The sequence below is a fragment of the Scyliorhinus torazame genome, chromosome 21, assembly GCF_047496885.1.
Source record: "Scyliorhinus torazame isolate Kashiwa2021f chromosome 21, sScyTor2.1, whole genome shotgun sequence".
Classification (NCBI taxonomy): Eukaryota; Metazoa; Chordata; class Chondrichthyes; order Carcharhiniformes; family Scyliorhinidae; genus Scyliorhinus; species Scyliorhinus torazame.
This window is the reverse complement of record NC_092727.1, coordinates 60,080,551-60,094,722: the sequence shown is the minus strand read 5'-3', so window position 1 is coordinate 60,094,722 and position 14,172 is coordinate 60,080,551. Positions and strand designations below refer to the sequence as shown.

At 50.7% G+C, this 14,172-nt stretch overlaps 1 protein-coding gene across 3 annotated transcripts in view; it reads left to right on the top strand.

Moving 5' to 3' along the window:
- Positions 1-7,036: 7,036 nt before the first annotated feature.
- nfrkb (nuclear factor related to kappaB binding protein) overlaps positions 7,037-14,172 on the top strand; it is a 166,239-nt gene continuing 159,103 nt past the window's right edge. For 2 of the 3 annotated variants that reach the window (XM_072486850.1, XM_072486847.1), the window contains exon 1: positions 13,744-14,104. The gene's annotated coding sequence lies outside the window, so the exon portion shown is untranslated. Of the gene's footprint in view, positions 7,119-13,743; positions 14,105-14,172 lie in introns of those variants that run through there. The other variant, XM_072486848.1, reaches the window with a different exon arrangement.

Below are 14,172 nucleotides of genomic sequence, written 5' to 3'. Positions count from 1 at the left end.
TAGTGTCGGCTATCTTGAGGTCAATGAGCGCTGAGGGTCAAGATCAGAGACTTCACAGTTCAAAAGGAGTCGTGATCCCGTTGAGACCCTCATATCGCTCTCTCTCTAGACCAGTATTTTCAAACTTTTTTTCTGGGAACCCATTTTACCAACCAGCTGACCTTCGCAACCCAACATTGTTACATACCTTTAATGTGACATGTGAGCCTACTTGGCCCTCACGAGCTCACTTGCTTTGTCATTCAATGTTACATTTCTGTATGCGCTGTTCATCAGAGTCCTGGAGCTCACAACAGCACTGCTTTGTCCTGCCGTGGACTCTCCTGTGAAGCTATCCAGCAGATTCATTTGCGATCCTGGCCTGTTTGTGTCTCGGGCCTTCTCTTCATTTGTCCAAAAACAACCATCTTTAGTTCTTCACGCAGTCCTGTTGCTTGCTTGCTGACACCTACAAAACGGAGGAAGCTCTCCTCAGTAATTTTGCGCCCAGAGCACCTGACGTTAGTGTACCGGGAGTGTGACCTGCTCTCTGCCGCTGCTTCTGTTCCTGGGATAGCATGCTGACGTACCGAGGAGGCAGTCTGCCCAGCTGGGCTAAGGGCCTGCATACTGCTACATCTGGTTGAGTGGGGGCATCCATGTGCATCATTTTTGAAAGCTTCCTCCTGCGATCAAGAATGGCACAACCGTTTGCTCCGCGACCCACCCACCTGCAGGTCACGATCCTGAGTTTGAATATGACTGCTGTCGAGCAATCCACACAAGTCCCATTTCCTCCATTACTGTAGTCCTGTCAATTTATTCCAAGGTGCCCATCCAATTTCCTTTTGAAATGACTAATTAGCTCAGCTTCCAGCACTTGTAGGCGGGGGGGGGGGGGGGGGGGGGGGCAGGGCATTACCTCTCATTGCAGTAAAAATGTCATTCCTCACATTCACTCTGCATCTCTTGCCAAAAGTCTTAAATCTGTGCCTCCTTGGCCTTGTACGATCAGCCAATGGGAACAGCTCATCTTTGTCTATCTTATGGAAACCTGTTACGATCTTGTACACCTTTCCCAGAGATCTCCTCTCAACGTCCTGTGCTCCAAGAACAACACTAGCTTTTACAACTTCATCTTAAAGCTAAAATCACTTAGTACCATTCTAATGCATGCCTGCACCCTCTCAATAGTCCTTGTATCCTTCCTAAAGTATGCTGATCAGAACTGGATACTCCAGTGGCCCAGCCAGAGGTTTACGAAGGTTCAGCTCAGCTTCCCGGCTTTTCTGCTCCATGCCTCTATGAAGCCATATTAGGATCCAATATTCTTCGATAACTGTTCTCTCAATATGTCTTTCCACCTTTAAAGATCCATACAAATAAATCCCCAGGTCCCTTTGTCCCTACACATTCTTTGCCCTCCATTATGTTGTATGACATTAGCACTGTGCTAAATGGGATAGATTCAGAACTCAAGACTGGCTATCCATTTACTGTGGGCCATCAGCAGCAAAAATATACTCGACCCCCACTCAACCATTACAGCCAAGCCATGGGATCAACTCCGGTTCAATGAAGAGTGCAGGAGGGCATGCCAGGAGCAACACCAGGCATGCCGAAAAATGAGGTGTCGATTTAGTGAAGCTACAACTCAGGACTACTTGTGTGCCAAACAGCAGAAGTAGCAAGTATTAAACAGCTAAGCGACCCCACAACCAACATATCAGATCTAAGCTCTGCAGCCCTGCTCCATCCAGTCATGAATCATAGTGTGCAATTGAACAACTCACTGGAGGAGGAAGCTCCACAAGTATCTCCATCCTCCACGATGGGGGAGCCCATCAGTAATGTGCAAAAGTCAAGGCTTTAGAATTCGCAACAATCTTCAGCCAGAAGGACCAAGTGGATGATCCATTTCGACCTCTGGAGATTCCCAGCATCACAGATCTGAGTCTTCAGATAATTCTATTCACTCCCATGTGATGACAAAAAATGCCTGAAGGCACTGGATATTGCCAAGGCTGTGGGCCCTAACAGTATTCCGGAAATAGACCTGAGGACTTGTGCTCCTGAACTTGCTGCCCCTTCGCCAAGCTGTTCCAGTACAGCTGCAACATTGGCATCTACCAGGCAATGTAGAAAATTTCCAGATATATTCTATATATCTAGGGGCTTCTCACAGTAACTTCATTGAAGCCTACTTGTGACAATCGGTTATTATTATATGTAAGAAACAGGACAAATCCAACCCAACCAATTACTGCTCTATCAGTCTACTTTCAATCATTAGCAAAGTGATGGAGGGGTTATCAACAATGCTATCAACACTTACTCAGCAATATCCTGTTCACTGACGCTCAGTTTGGGTTCTGCCAGGGTCGCTCAGCTGCTGACCTCATTAAAGCTTTGGTTCAAACATGAGCAAATAAGAGCTGAACACCAGAGGTGAGATGAGTGTGATTGCGCTCAACAACAAGGCAACATTTGACCGAGTATGGCATCAAGGAGTGCTAGCAAAACTAGAGTCAACAGGAATTAGTGGGGAAACCGTCTGCTGGTTGGAGTCATACCTGGCACAAAAGAAGATGGTTGAGGTGGCTGGATGTCAATCATCTCAGCTCTAGGACATCACTGCTGGAGTTCCTCAGGGTAGTGTCCTAGGCCCAACTATCTTCAGTTGCTTCATCAATGACCTTCCGCATGGTGGCACAGTGGTTAGCACTGCTACCTCACAGCATCAGGGACCCGGGTTCGATTCCGACCTCGGGTGTCTGTCTGTGTGGAGTTTGCACTTTCTCCCTGAATCTGCGTCAGTTTCCTCCGGATGCTCTGGTTTCCACCCACAGTCCAAAGATGTGCAGGTTAAGTGGATTGGCCATGATCAATTGCCCCTTAGGGTTACCGGGAGGGGGATGGGCCTGCGTAGGGTGGTCCTTCGAAGTGTCGGTGCAGACTCAATGGGCTGAATAGCCTCTTTCTGCACTGTAGGGATTTTATGATAAGGTCAGAAGTGGGGATGTTTGTGGATGTAATGTTCAGCACCATGCGTGCCTCATATGATGTCCATGTCCAAGACCTGGACAATATCCAGGTTTGAGCTGACAAATGGGAACTAAAATGTGTGCCACACAAGTACCAGCCAATGACCATCTCCAACAAGAGAGGATCTAACTATTGCCCTTGACATTCAAAGGCATTACAATAGCTGAATCCCACTATCAACATCATGGGGGTTACCATTGATCAGAAACTGAACTGGACTAGCCATATTAATACTGGGGCTACCAGAGCAGGTCAAAGGCTAGGAATCCTGTGGCGAGTAACTCACCTCCTGACCCCCCAAAGCGTGCCCACAATCTACAAGACACAAGTCAGGCGTGTAATGGAATACTTGCCTGAATGAGTGCAGCTCCAACAACATTCAAGAATCTCAACACCATCTAGGACAAAACAGTCTGCTAGCCTGGCACCCCTTCCGCAAACATTCACTCCCTCCACCACCGATGCACAGTGGCACCCGTGTGCACCATCTACAAGATGCACTGTAGGAACTCACCAAGGCTCCTTCGACTACACCTTCCAAACCCATGACCGCTACCATCTAGAAGGACAAGGGCAGCAGATACCTGGTTCCCTGTAGGTTCCCCTCCAAGTCATTCACCGGCCTGACTTGGAAATATATCACCGTTCCTTCATTGTCGCTCAGTCAGAATCCTGGAACTCCCTCTGTAACAGCACTCTGCGAGTACCTACTGCACACAGACTGCTGCGGTTCAAGGTGGTTCACCACCACCTTGGGCAGCACAGTAGTTAGCACTGCTACCACACAGTTCAGGGACTTGGGTTCAATTCCGGCCTTGAGTGACGAGTTTGTACATAGAACAAAGAAAGGTACAGCACAGGAACAGGCCCTTCGGCCCTCCAAGCCTGTGCCGACCATGCTGCCCGTCTAAACTACGATCTTCTACATTTCCTGGGTCCATATCCCTCTATTCCCATCCTATTCATGTATTTGTCAAGATGCCCCTTTAATGTCACTATCATCCCTGCTTCCGCCACCTCCTCAGGCAGCGAGTTCCAGGAACCCACTACCATCTGTGTAAAAAACCTGCCTCGTACATCCACTGTAAACCTTGCCCCTCGCACCTTAAACCTATGCCCCCTAGTAATTGACCCCTCTACCCTGGGAAAAAGCCTCTGACTATCCACTCTGTCTATGTTCCTCATAATTTTGTAGACCTCTATCAGGTCGCTCCTCAACCTCCGTCGTTCCAGTGAGAACAAACCGAGTTTATTCAACCGCTCCTCATAGCTAATGCCCTCCATACCAGGCAACATTCTGGTAAATCTCTTCTGCACCCTCTCTAAAGCCTCCACATCCTTCTGGTAGTGTGGCGACCAGAATTGAACACTATACTCCCAAGTATGGCCTAACTAAGATTCTATACAGCTGCAACATGACTTGCCAATTCTTATACTCAATGCCCCGGCCAATGAAGGCAAGCATGCCGTATGCCTTCTTGACTACCTTCTCCATCTGTGTTGCTCCTTTCAGTGACCTGTGGACCTGTACACCTAGATATCTCTGACTATCAATACTCTTGAGGGTTCTACCATTCACTGTATATTCCCTACCTGCATTAGACCTTCCAAAATGCATTTCCTCACATTTATCCAGATTAAACTCCATCTGCCATCTCTCCGCCCAAGTCTCCAAACAATCTAAATCCTGCTGTACCCTCTGACAGTCCTCATCGCCCTCCACAATTCCACTAAACTTTGTGTCGTCTGCAAACTTACTAATCAGACCAGTTACATTTTCCTCCAAATCATTTATATATACTACGAACAGCAAAGGTCCCAGCACTGATCCCTGCGGAACACCACTAGTCACAGCCCTCCAATTAGAAAAGCATCCTTTCATTGCTACTCTCTCCCTTCTATGACCTAGCCAGTTCTGTATCCACCTTGCCAGCTCACCCCTGATCCTGTGTGACTTCACCTTTTGTACCAGTCCACCATGCGGGACCTTGTCAAAGGCCTTACTGAAGTCCATATAGACAACATCCACTGCCCTACCTGCATCAATCATCTTTGTGACCTCTTCGAAAATATCAATCAAGTTAGTGAGACACGACCTCCCCTTCACAAAACCATGCTGCCTCTCGCTAATACGTCCATTTGCTTCCAAATAGGAATAGATCCTGTCTCAAAGAATTCTCTCCAGTAACTTCCCTACCACTGATGTAAAGCTCACCAGCTAATGAACACAGAGAACAGGACATGACTAATGAGCAGGCAGGACACTCAGGGGTGGTATCTCACTATAAAAGGCACGAGGCACTCACACTCCGCCTCTTTCCACTGATGAACATCTACAGAGTGAGTCGGTGTATTTACAGTATCACACCTCCAGGACGTGGCTAAGAGCTAGTCTGGTTCAGTCAGACAGAGTAACCACACTTAGGTTAGCAAAGAGTCGAACTCAGAGAACTGTGCTACTGGTTCAATTAATCAGATTGAACTAACTTCAAGGACTGGAATATCTTTTGGTTAAAGCTGCATCCAGTTGCAGCCTGTGTTATCCCAGAGTACATAACACAACAGCGGGGATGTCAAAGAATCTCGCTCATAATTTCTGCCTTTGATTAGGACTGTGTGAGTGCTGAGCTAGGCATGGAATCATGATTGGAGACGTTAACTATGGAGCTGAGGGAAAGATAGACACAGATGTGGGAGGTGACATGTTGGACTTTGGAAAGGGGGAGGTAGAGTGGTCACTTTCAAGGGTAAAGGGGTCAAGACTGAGTTTGTGACATTTCCTGAACCGCAAAGCCTGCTAGACATCAAAAATGTGTCACTCTGCATTCTTGTATTTGTTGAAGAATGACGGTGAAGAGAGAGGATTAAAGAGATTACTGGTCATGGAGAAAATAAGTTATGTGATATCTTTGCTCTTGGAGATCATCTTCAATTTCGTACACTTTTGGCTGGGGAGTCGGAGGCCCAGTTGCATTGGGTTCAGCAGATGGTCAATAATCTCTAATCTTTTTATTATTGTCACAAGTAGGCTTACATTAATACTGTAATGAAGTTACTGTGAAAAACCCCCAGTCACCATATTCTGTCGCCTGTTCAGGTACACTGAGGGAGAATTCAGGATGTCCAATTCACCTAACAGCACATCTTTTGGGTCTTGTGGGAGGAAACCAAAGTACCAGAGGTGGTACAGGTACATGGGGTCAAATGGCTTCCTTCTGAGATGTATGATTTCAAGTTACAGAGAAATAGGAACTGTTGGGGCTTGACAACAATCTAAACAAGTGATGAAATACTTAAGATATGAGCCCTTGCCTATTGTAATATCAGGTACACCACTTTGTAATTAGACTTTCTTTAATGTGGGAAAAGCAAGTACCATTTCTTTTTTTTTTAATGGAACACTGATCAACAGTGCACATCCTCACTTCCGACTTTTGCATCTGATATAGGGGCGGCAGTGGTTACGCCCTGCTGCCTCACTGCGCCAGCGACCTGGGTTCAATTCCGGACTTGGGTGACTGTCCATGGAGAGTTTGTATGTTCTTCCCTTGTCTGCGTGGGTTTCCTCCGGTTGCTCCGGTTTCCTCTCACTCCAAAGATGTGCAGGTTAGGTGGAGTGGCCATGATCAATGCGCATGGTTACGAGAGGGTCGGTGCAGACTTGATGGGCCAAATGGCCTCCTTTTGCGCAGTTGGGATTCTTTCAGCTCCTATCAGTGACCTATCTTGAAGGAGCAGGAGTGGATGGTGAGAGATAAAAGGAAATGATTGAAGATGGGTTATTAGTGACTGAGAGCACAGGAGAAGGGAACTGATCGAAACTTTGTCTGGGCATCTTTCCTCTGCTGGGCTGACATTGGCTTGAGGTCTTTAATTCAGCATCAATGTCAATCCCCTCACACCAGCGAGTGTATTGGGAGTTTCTGGACAAATTCCCCCAGTTGTTTGGGCTGATTGTCTGGCGTACCCCCCTCCCCGGGACCCGGAACCAGTCGCCCCGCATCGACGGAAGCGACTCCCCCGGAACCGGCAGCGATGCGGAAACCTGCGGTCCGTCAGTTGAACCTTCCCCCCGGCTGGAAAAATCGGGATTGGTGAGTATATGACCGGGGTGGGGGGGCTGGATGGGGTGAGATTGGGGGTGACGGGGCTGGATGGGGTGACGGGGAGAGAATGAGATTGGGGGTGACGGGGAGGGAATGAGATTGGGGGTGACGGGGAGGGGGTGAGATTGGGGGTGACGGGGAGGGAATGAGATTGGGGGTGACGGGGAGGGGGTGAGATTGGGGGTGACGGGGAGGGGGTGACGGGGAGGGAATGAGATTGGGGGTGACGGGGAGGGGGTGAGATTGGGGGTGACGGGGAGGGGGTGAGATTGGGGGTGACGGGGAGGGGGTGAGATTGGGGGTGACGGGGAGGGGGTGAGATTGGGGGTGACGGGGAGGTGGTGAGATTGGGGGTGACGGGGAGGGGGTGAGATTAAGGGAGACGGGGAGAGAATGAGATTGGGGGTGACGGGGAGAGAATGAGATTGGGGTGACGGAGAGAGAATGAGATTGGGGGTGATGGGGAGGGGGTGAGATTGGGGGTGACGGGGAGAGAATGAGATTGGGGGTGACGGGGAGGGAATGAGATTGGGGGTGACGGGGAGAGAATGAGATTGGGGGTGACGGGGAGGGGGTGAGATTAGGGGTGACGGGGAGAGAATGAGATTGGGGGTGACGGGGAGGGCATGAGATAGGGCTGACGGGGAGGGAATGAGATTGGGGGTGACGGGGAGGGGGTGAGATTGGGGGTGACGGGGAGGGGGTGAGATTAAGGGAGACGGGGAGAGAATGAGATTGGGGGTGACGGGGAGGGAGTGAGATTGGGGGTGACGGGGAGGGAGTGAGATTGGGGGTGACGGGGAGGGAGTGAGATTGGGGGTGACGGGGAGAGAATGAGATTGGGGGTGACGGGGAGAGAATGAGATTGGGGGTGACGGGGAGAGAATGAGATTGGGGGTGACGGGGAGAGAATGAGATTGGGGGTGACGGGGAGAGAATGAGATTGGGGGTGACGGGGAGAGAATGAGATTGGGGGTGACGGGGAGAGAATGAGATTGGGGGTGACGGGGAGAGAATGAGATTGGGGGTGACGGGGAGAGAATGAGATTGGGGGTGACGGGGAGAGAATGAGATTGGGGGTGACGGGGAGAGAATGAGATTGGGGGTGACGGGGAGAGAATGAGATTGGGGGTGACGGGGAGAGAATGAGATTGGGGGTGACGGGGAGGGAATGAGATTGGGGGTGACGGGGATGGAATGAGATTGGGGGTGACGGGGAGAGAATGAGATTGGGGGTGACGGGGAGAGAATGAGATTGGGGGTGACGGGGATGGAATGAGATTGGGGGTGACGGGGATGGAATGAGATTGGGGTGACGGAGAGAGAATGAGATTGGGGGTGATGGGGAGGGGGTGAGATTGGGGGTGACGGGGAGGGAATGAGATTGGGGGTGATGGGGAGAGAATGAGATTGGGGGTGACGGGGAGGGGGTGAGATTAGGGCTGACGGGGAGGGAATGAGATTGGGGGTGACGTGGAGGGGGTGAGATTAGGGGTGATGGGGAGGGGGTGAGATTGGGGGTGACGGGGAGGGGGTGAGATTAAGGGAGACGGGGAGAGAATGAGATTGGGGGTGACGGGGAGGGAGTGAGATTGGGGGTGACGGGGAGGGAGTGAGATTGGGGGTGACGGGGAGGGAGGGAGATTGGGGGTGACGGGGAGAGAATGAGATTGGGGGTGACGGGGAGAGAATGAGATTGGGGGTGTCGGGGAGAGAATGAGATTGGGGGTGACGGGGAGAGAATGAGATTGGGGGTGACGGGGATGGAATGAGATTGGGGGTGACGGGGAGAGAATGAGATTGGGGGTGACGGGGAGGGAGTGAGATCGGGGGTGACGGGGAGAGAATGAGATTGGGGGTGACGGGAGAGAATGAGATTGGGGGTGACGGGGAGAGAATGAGATGGGGGTGACGGGGAGGGAATGAGATTGGGGTGACGGGGAAGGGGTGAGATTAGGGGTGACGGGGAGGGGGCGAGATTGAGTGAGACGGGGAGAGAATGAGATTAGGGGTGACGGGGAGGGAGTGAGATTGGGGGTGACGGGGAGGGAATGAGATTGGGGGTGACGGGGAGAGAATGAGATTGGGGTGACGGGGAGAGAATGAGATTGGGGGTGAAGGGGAGAGGGTGAGATTGGGGGTGACGGGGAGGGAATGAGATTGGGGGTGACGGGGAGGGAATGAGATTGGGGGTGACGGGGAGGAAATGAGATTGGGGGTGACGGGGAGGGAATGAGATTGGGGGTGACGGGGAGAGAATGAGATTGGGGGTGACGGGGAGGGCGTGAGATTGGGGGTGACGGGGAGGGGGTGAGATTGGGGGTGACGGGGAGGGGGTGAGATTAAGGGTGACGGGGAGAGAATGAGATTGGGGGTGACGGGGAGGGAATGAGATTGGGGGTGACGGGGAGGGAATGAGATTGGGGGTGACGGGGAGGGAATGAGATTGGGGGTGACGGGGAGGGAATGAGATTGGGGGTGACGGGGAGAGAATGAGATTGGGGGTGACGGGGAGAGAATGAAATTGGGGGTGACGGGGAGAGAATGAGATTGGGGGTGACGGGGAGGGAATGAGATTGGGGGTGACGGGGAGAGAATGAGATTGGGGGTGACGGGGAGAGAATGAGATTGGGGGTGACGGGGAGAGAATGAGATTGGGGGTGACGGGGAGGGAATGAGATTGGGGGTGAGATTAGGGGTGACGGGGAGGGGGTGAGATTGGGGGTGACGGGGAGGGGGTGAGATTAGGGGTGACGGGGAGGGGGTAAGATTAGGGGTGACGGGGAGGGAATGAGATTGGGGGTGACGGGGAGGGGGTGAGATTGGGGTTGACAGGGAGGGGGTGAGATTGGGGGTGACGGGGAGGGGGTGAGATATGGGGTGACGGGGCGGCGGTGAGAGTGGGGTGACTGGGGAGGGGGCGAGGTTGGGGGTGACGAGGAGGGGGTGATGGGGTGGGGATGAGGTTGGGGTGACGGGGAGGGGGTGAGATTGGGGTGATGGGGTAGGGGGTGAGATTGGGGGTGACTGGGGAGGGGGCGAGATTGGTCTGACGGGGAGGAGGTGAGGTTGGGGGTGACGAGGAGCGGGTGATGGGGTGGGGATGAGGTTGGCGGTGACGGGGAGGGGGTGATGGGGAAGGGGTGGCGCGGTAGGGCGTGTGATTCGGGCTGCCGGGGAGGGCGTGAGGGTGGTGGAGGGGGTATTGCTCTTTTACTCTGGGACAGTCTGGGAGGGGGGTGGGGAGTAATGGGTGCTCAGCCAGTCAGAGGTTTGCCGATTCCTGATGTGCTCAATCTCAGAAACAAACTACACAAATCAGCTTTCAAACTATTGGTGCTTGTCGTTGAAATGATGGACTATTCCCAAGATACAAATTGGTCAAATGCCAGAGTAGCTCCATGACATAATGAAGCACCAACAAACATGTCCTCACTGCCAGTCGGTCCACTGAGCTGGACACAGGACTGCTCTCGACCCAAGGGTGAGAGTCCCTCAACTCCACCAAGGTCAACTATGCCTCAGTGGTTGGCTATCTCACATCTGTGTCTGATGGATCCAATTCCACTCCAGAGGTTTGAGAATATAATCTTGGCTGACACTCCCAGTGCCAGACTGAGGAAGTGCAGCAGTGTTGGTGGTGAGGTCCTTTAAGTGAGACATTAAACCGAGGCATAGTTTGCCCTCTCGAGTGGATGCAAAAGATCCCGTGGCACATTGGAAGAAGAGCAGGAAGATTTTTCCTGGTGTCCTGCCCAATGTTTATACCATGACATCACCCGAGCAAAAACTTCTAGCCAAGTTCCGCACACTTGAGTACGGCCTCAACCGGGACCTTGGATTCATGTTGCATTACATTCATCCCCACCATCTGGGTGAATGAGATTGGGGGTGACGGGGAGGGAATGAGATTGGGGGTGACGGGGAGAGAATGAGATTGGGGGTGAGATTGGGGGCGCCTGGGCCCTCGGAACGCAACCCGAGCGAACCGTCCTAAACTCCCGGAGGTGGCGCCGACTGGAGCGTGCCCGACAGCCAAAGCCGTGGCCTGTTCAGTGGGGTCGGCGGAAGTTCGAAATCCTTCGAACTGTCCTGGCTTGAGACAATTCACACCTCTTTAACCTGGGGTTACCCCTATCTCTGGATCTGTAAAGACTTAATTACCTGCAAATGCTCGCATTCAAAGCATTGTCTTGCATCTTTGACTTTGTCTATATATATATGTTTCTGGAACATACCTCTTCATTCACCTGAGGAAGGAGCAGTGCTCCGAAAGCTAGTGATTTGAAACAAACCTGTTGGACTTTAACCTGGTGTTGTAAGACTTCTTACTGTGATCACCAAAAACACATGCATGTCATTTATCGCTTTGCTATTTATGGGTTCTTGTTTTGTGCCATTTCCTGCTTATTCTTTGGTGGTGAACTGTTGCTTTGATCTTGACATAAGGATCAGGAGGAGCAGGAGTAGACCATTCGGCCCATCGAACCTGCTCCGCCATTCAATAAAATCATTGCTGATCTTGGGCTTCAACTCCATTTTCCCACCTGCTCCCATAGTCCTTAATTCCCCGAAAGGCCAAAGCTGTCCATCGCAGCCTTAAATATTTTCAACAACTGAACATCTACAATTCTTCCAAATATTCACAACTCTTTGATGAAAGAAATTTCTCCTCATCTCCGTCGCAGATGATCAACTGGGGCAGCACGTAGCACAGTGGTTAGCACTGTCGCTTCACAGCGCCAGGGACCCCGGTACAATTTCCGGCTTGGGTCACTGTTTGTGCAGAGTCTGCATGTTCTCCCCGTGTCTGCATGGGTTTCCTACGGGTGCTCCGGTGTCCTCCCACAGTCCAAAGATGTGCGGGTTAGGTGGATTGGTCATGCTAAATTGCCAAGTAGAGTCCAAAAGTTAGGCGGGGTTGCAGGGATTGGGTGGAGGTGTGAGCTTAGGGTGCTCTTTCAGGGGCTGATGTAGATTTGATGGGGTGAATGGCCTCCTTCTGCACTGTAAATTCTATGATCTATGAACTCCTTATCTTGAGTCTGTGCCTGTGTTCTAGATTCCCCGGCCAGCGCCTATCCTGTTAAGCCCTTCAGAATCGTGAAAATATCAATCAGATCACCTCTTCATTTCTTCATTCTTGTAAACTACAGAGGGTGATTTACTGAGCCTCTGATCATAGCATAAGCCTTGCGTCTCGGGGAACAATCGAGTGAACCTTCATTGTACTGCCTCCAATGCAAGTAAAAACTTCTTAAATTATGAGACCAAAATTGCACACACTACTCAAGTTTGCATGCTCCCCCATGTCTGTGTGGGTTTCCTGCGGGTGCTCCGGTTTCCTCCCAAAGATGTGCAGGTTAGATAATTGGCCATGGTAAATTGTCCCTCAGGTTCGGTCGGGTTACTGGGATAGGGCAGGCCAGTGGACCTAGGTTGGGTCTGCAGACTGTAAAAAAAAAAAAAAAAATTTAGAGTACCCAATTATTTTTTTTCCAATTAAGGGACAATTTAGCGTGGCCAATCCACCTATCCTGCACGTCTTTGGGTTGTGGGGGTGAAACCCACGCAGACACGGGGGAAATGTGCAAACTTCACACAGACCGTGACCCAGGGCCGGGATTCTAACCCAGGTCCTCAGTGCCGTAGGCTGCAGTGCTAACCACTGTGCCACGTGCTGCCACACGGTGCAGACCTGATGGACCGGGTGGCCTCTTTCTGCACTGTGGGGATTCCACATTTCTATACGAACATACTAATTAGGAGCAAGAGCAAGCCTGCACTACCATTCAATAAGATCAACACTTATATGATTGAGGCCTTGGCTCCGCTTTTTTTCCTGATACCCTTTGACTCCCTTGTTCATCAAGAATCTGTCTACCTTTCCCTTAAAAATATTCAGTGACCCTGACTCCACTGCGCTCTGGGAAGAGTTCCACAGACTCACAAGCCTTAGAGAAAAAATTCTCCTCATCTCCATCTTAAATGGGCGACCCCCTCGTTCTAGTCTCTCCCACAAGAGGAAACATCCATTGAACATCCACCTCTCAGTCATCTAAACTCCAATGTATGCAGGGCCCAGCCTGTCCAACCTTTCCTCATGCGACAACAAGTATGAGTCCAGTGAACCTTCCCTGAACAGTTTCTAATGCAAATATTTCCTTTCTTAAATAAGGAAATCAAATACACAGTACTCTGGGTGTGGTGTCACCAACACCCTGTACAACTGGAGCAAACCATTCCTACTTTTATAATTAGTTGCTCTTGCAATAAACGACAATATTCCATTTTCCTTTACTCCAGGTGTGGTTTCTCCATCCTCTCTCCAATTGCAGCAAGGTTTATTTATTCTGGTTAGAATCATAGAATCACTACGGTGGAGAAGGAGGCCATTCTGCCCATCGAGTCTGCACTGACCCTCTGAAGAGCAGCCGCCTAGGCTCACACCCCTAACCTATGCCAGTAACCTCACCAGATCTTTTGGACAATAAGGGGCAATTTAGCATGGCCTATCCACCTAACCTGCACATCTTTGGACTATGGGAATAAACCGGAACACCTGGAGGAAACCCATGCAGACATGGGGAGAAAGAATTGAACCTGGGTCTCCGGCGCTGTGTGGCAGCAGTGCTAACCATTGTGCCAGCATGCCAACCCAATCCTCTTCAATCCCCTTGCAATAAAGACAACATGCCATTTGTCTTCCTAAATGTTTGCTGTACCTGCATGCTAACGTCTAGTGTTTCTAGTTTGAGCACACGCAAGTCCCACTGAACATCAACATTTATGTGTTTCATGCCTTTTAAAAATATATGCTGCTTTTCTATTCTTACGAATGGAGTAATTAAACTTGCACGTCCTCACATTATGCTCTATTTGCAACTTTGTTGATCACTCAACTTGTCTGTATCTCTTTGTGTCCTCCAAACAGCTTGCATTCTGACCAGACCTTGTATTGTCAGCAAACATAGGTACATTGCTCTCTGTCTCTTTGTTTAATGAATGTAGACCAACAAATCCCCTGGGTTAGGCAAGGATA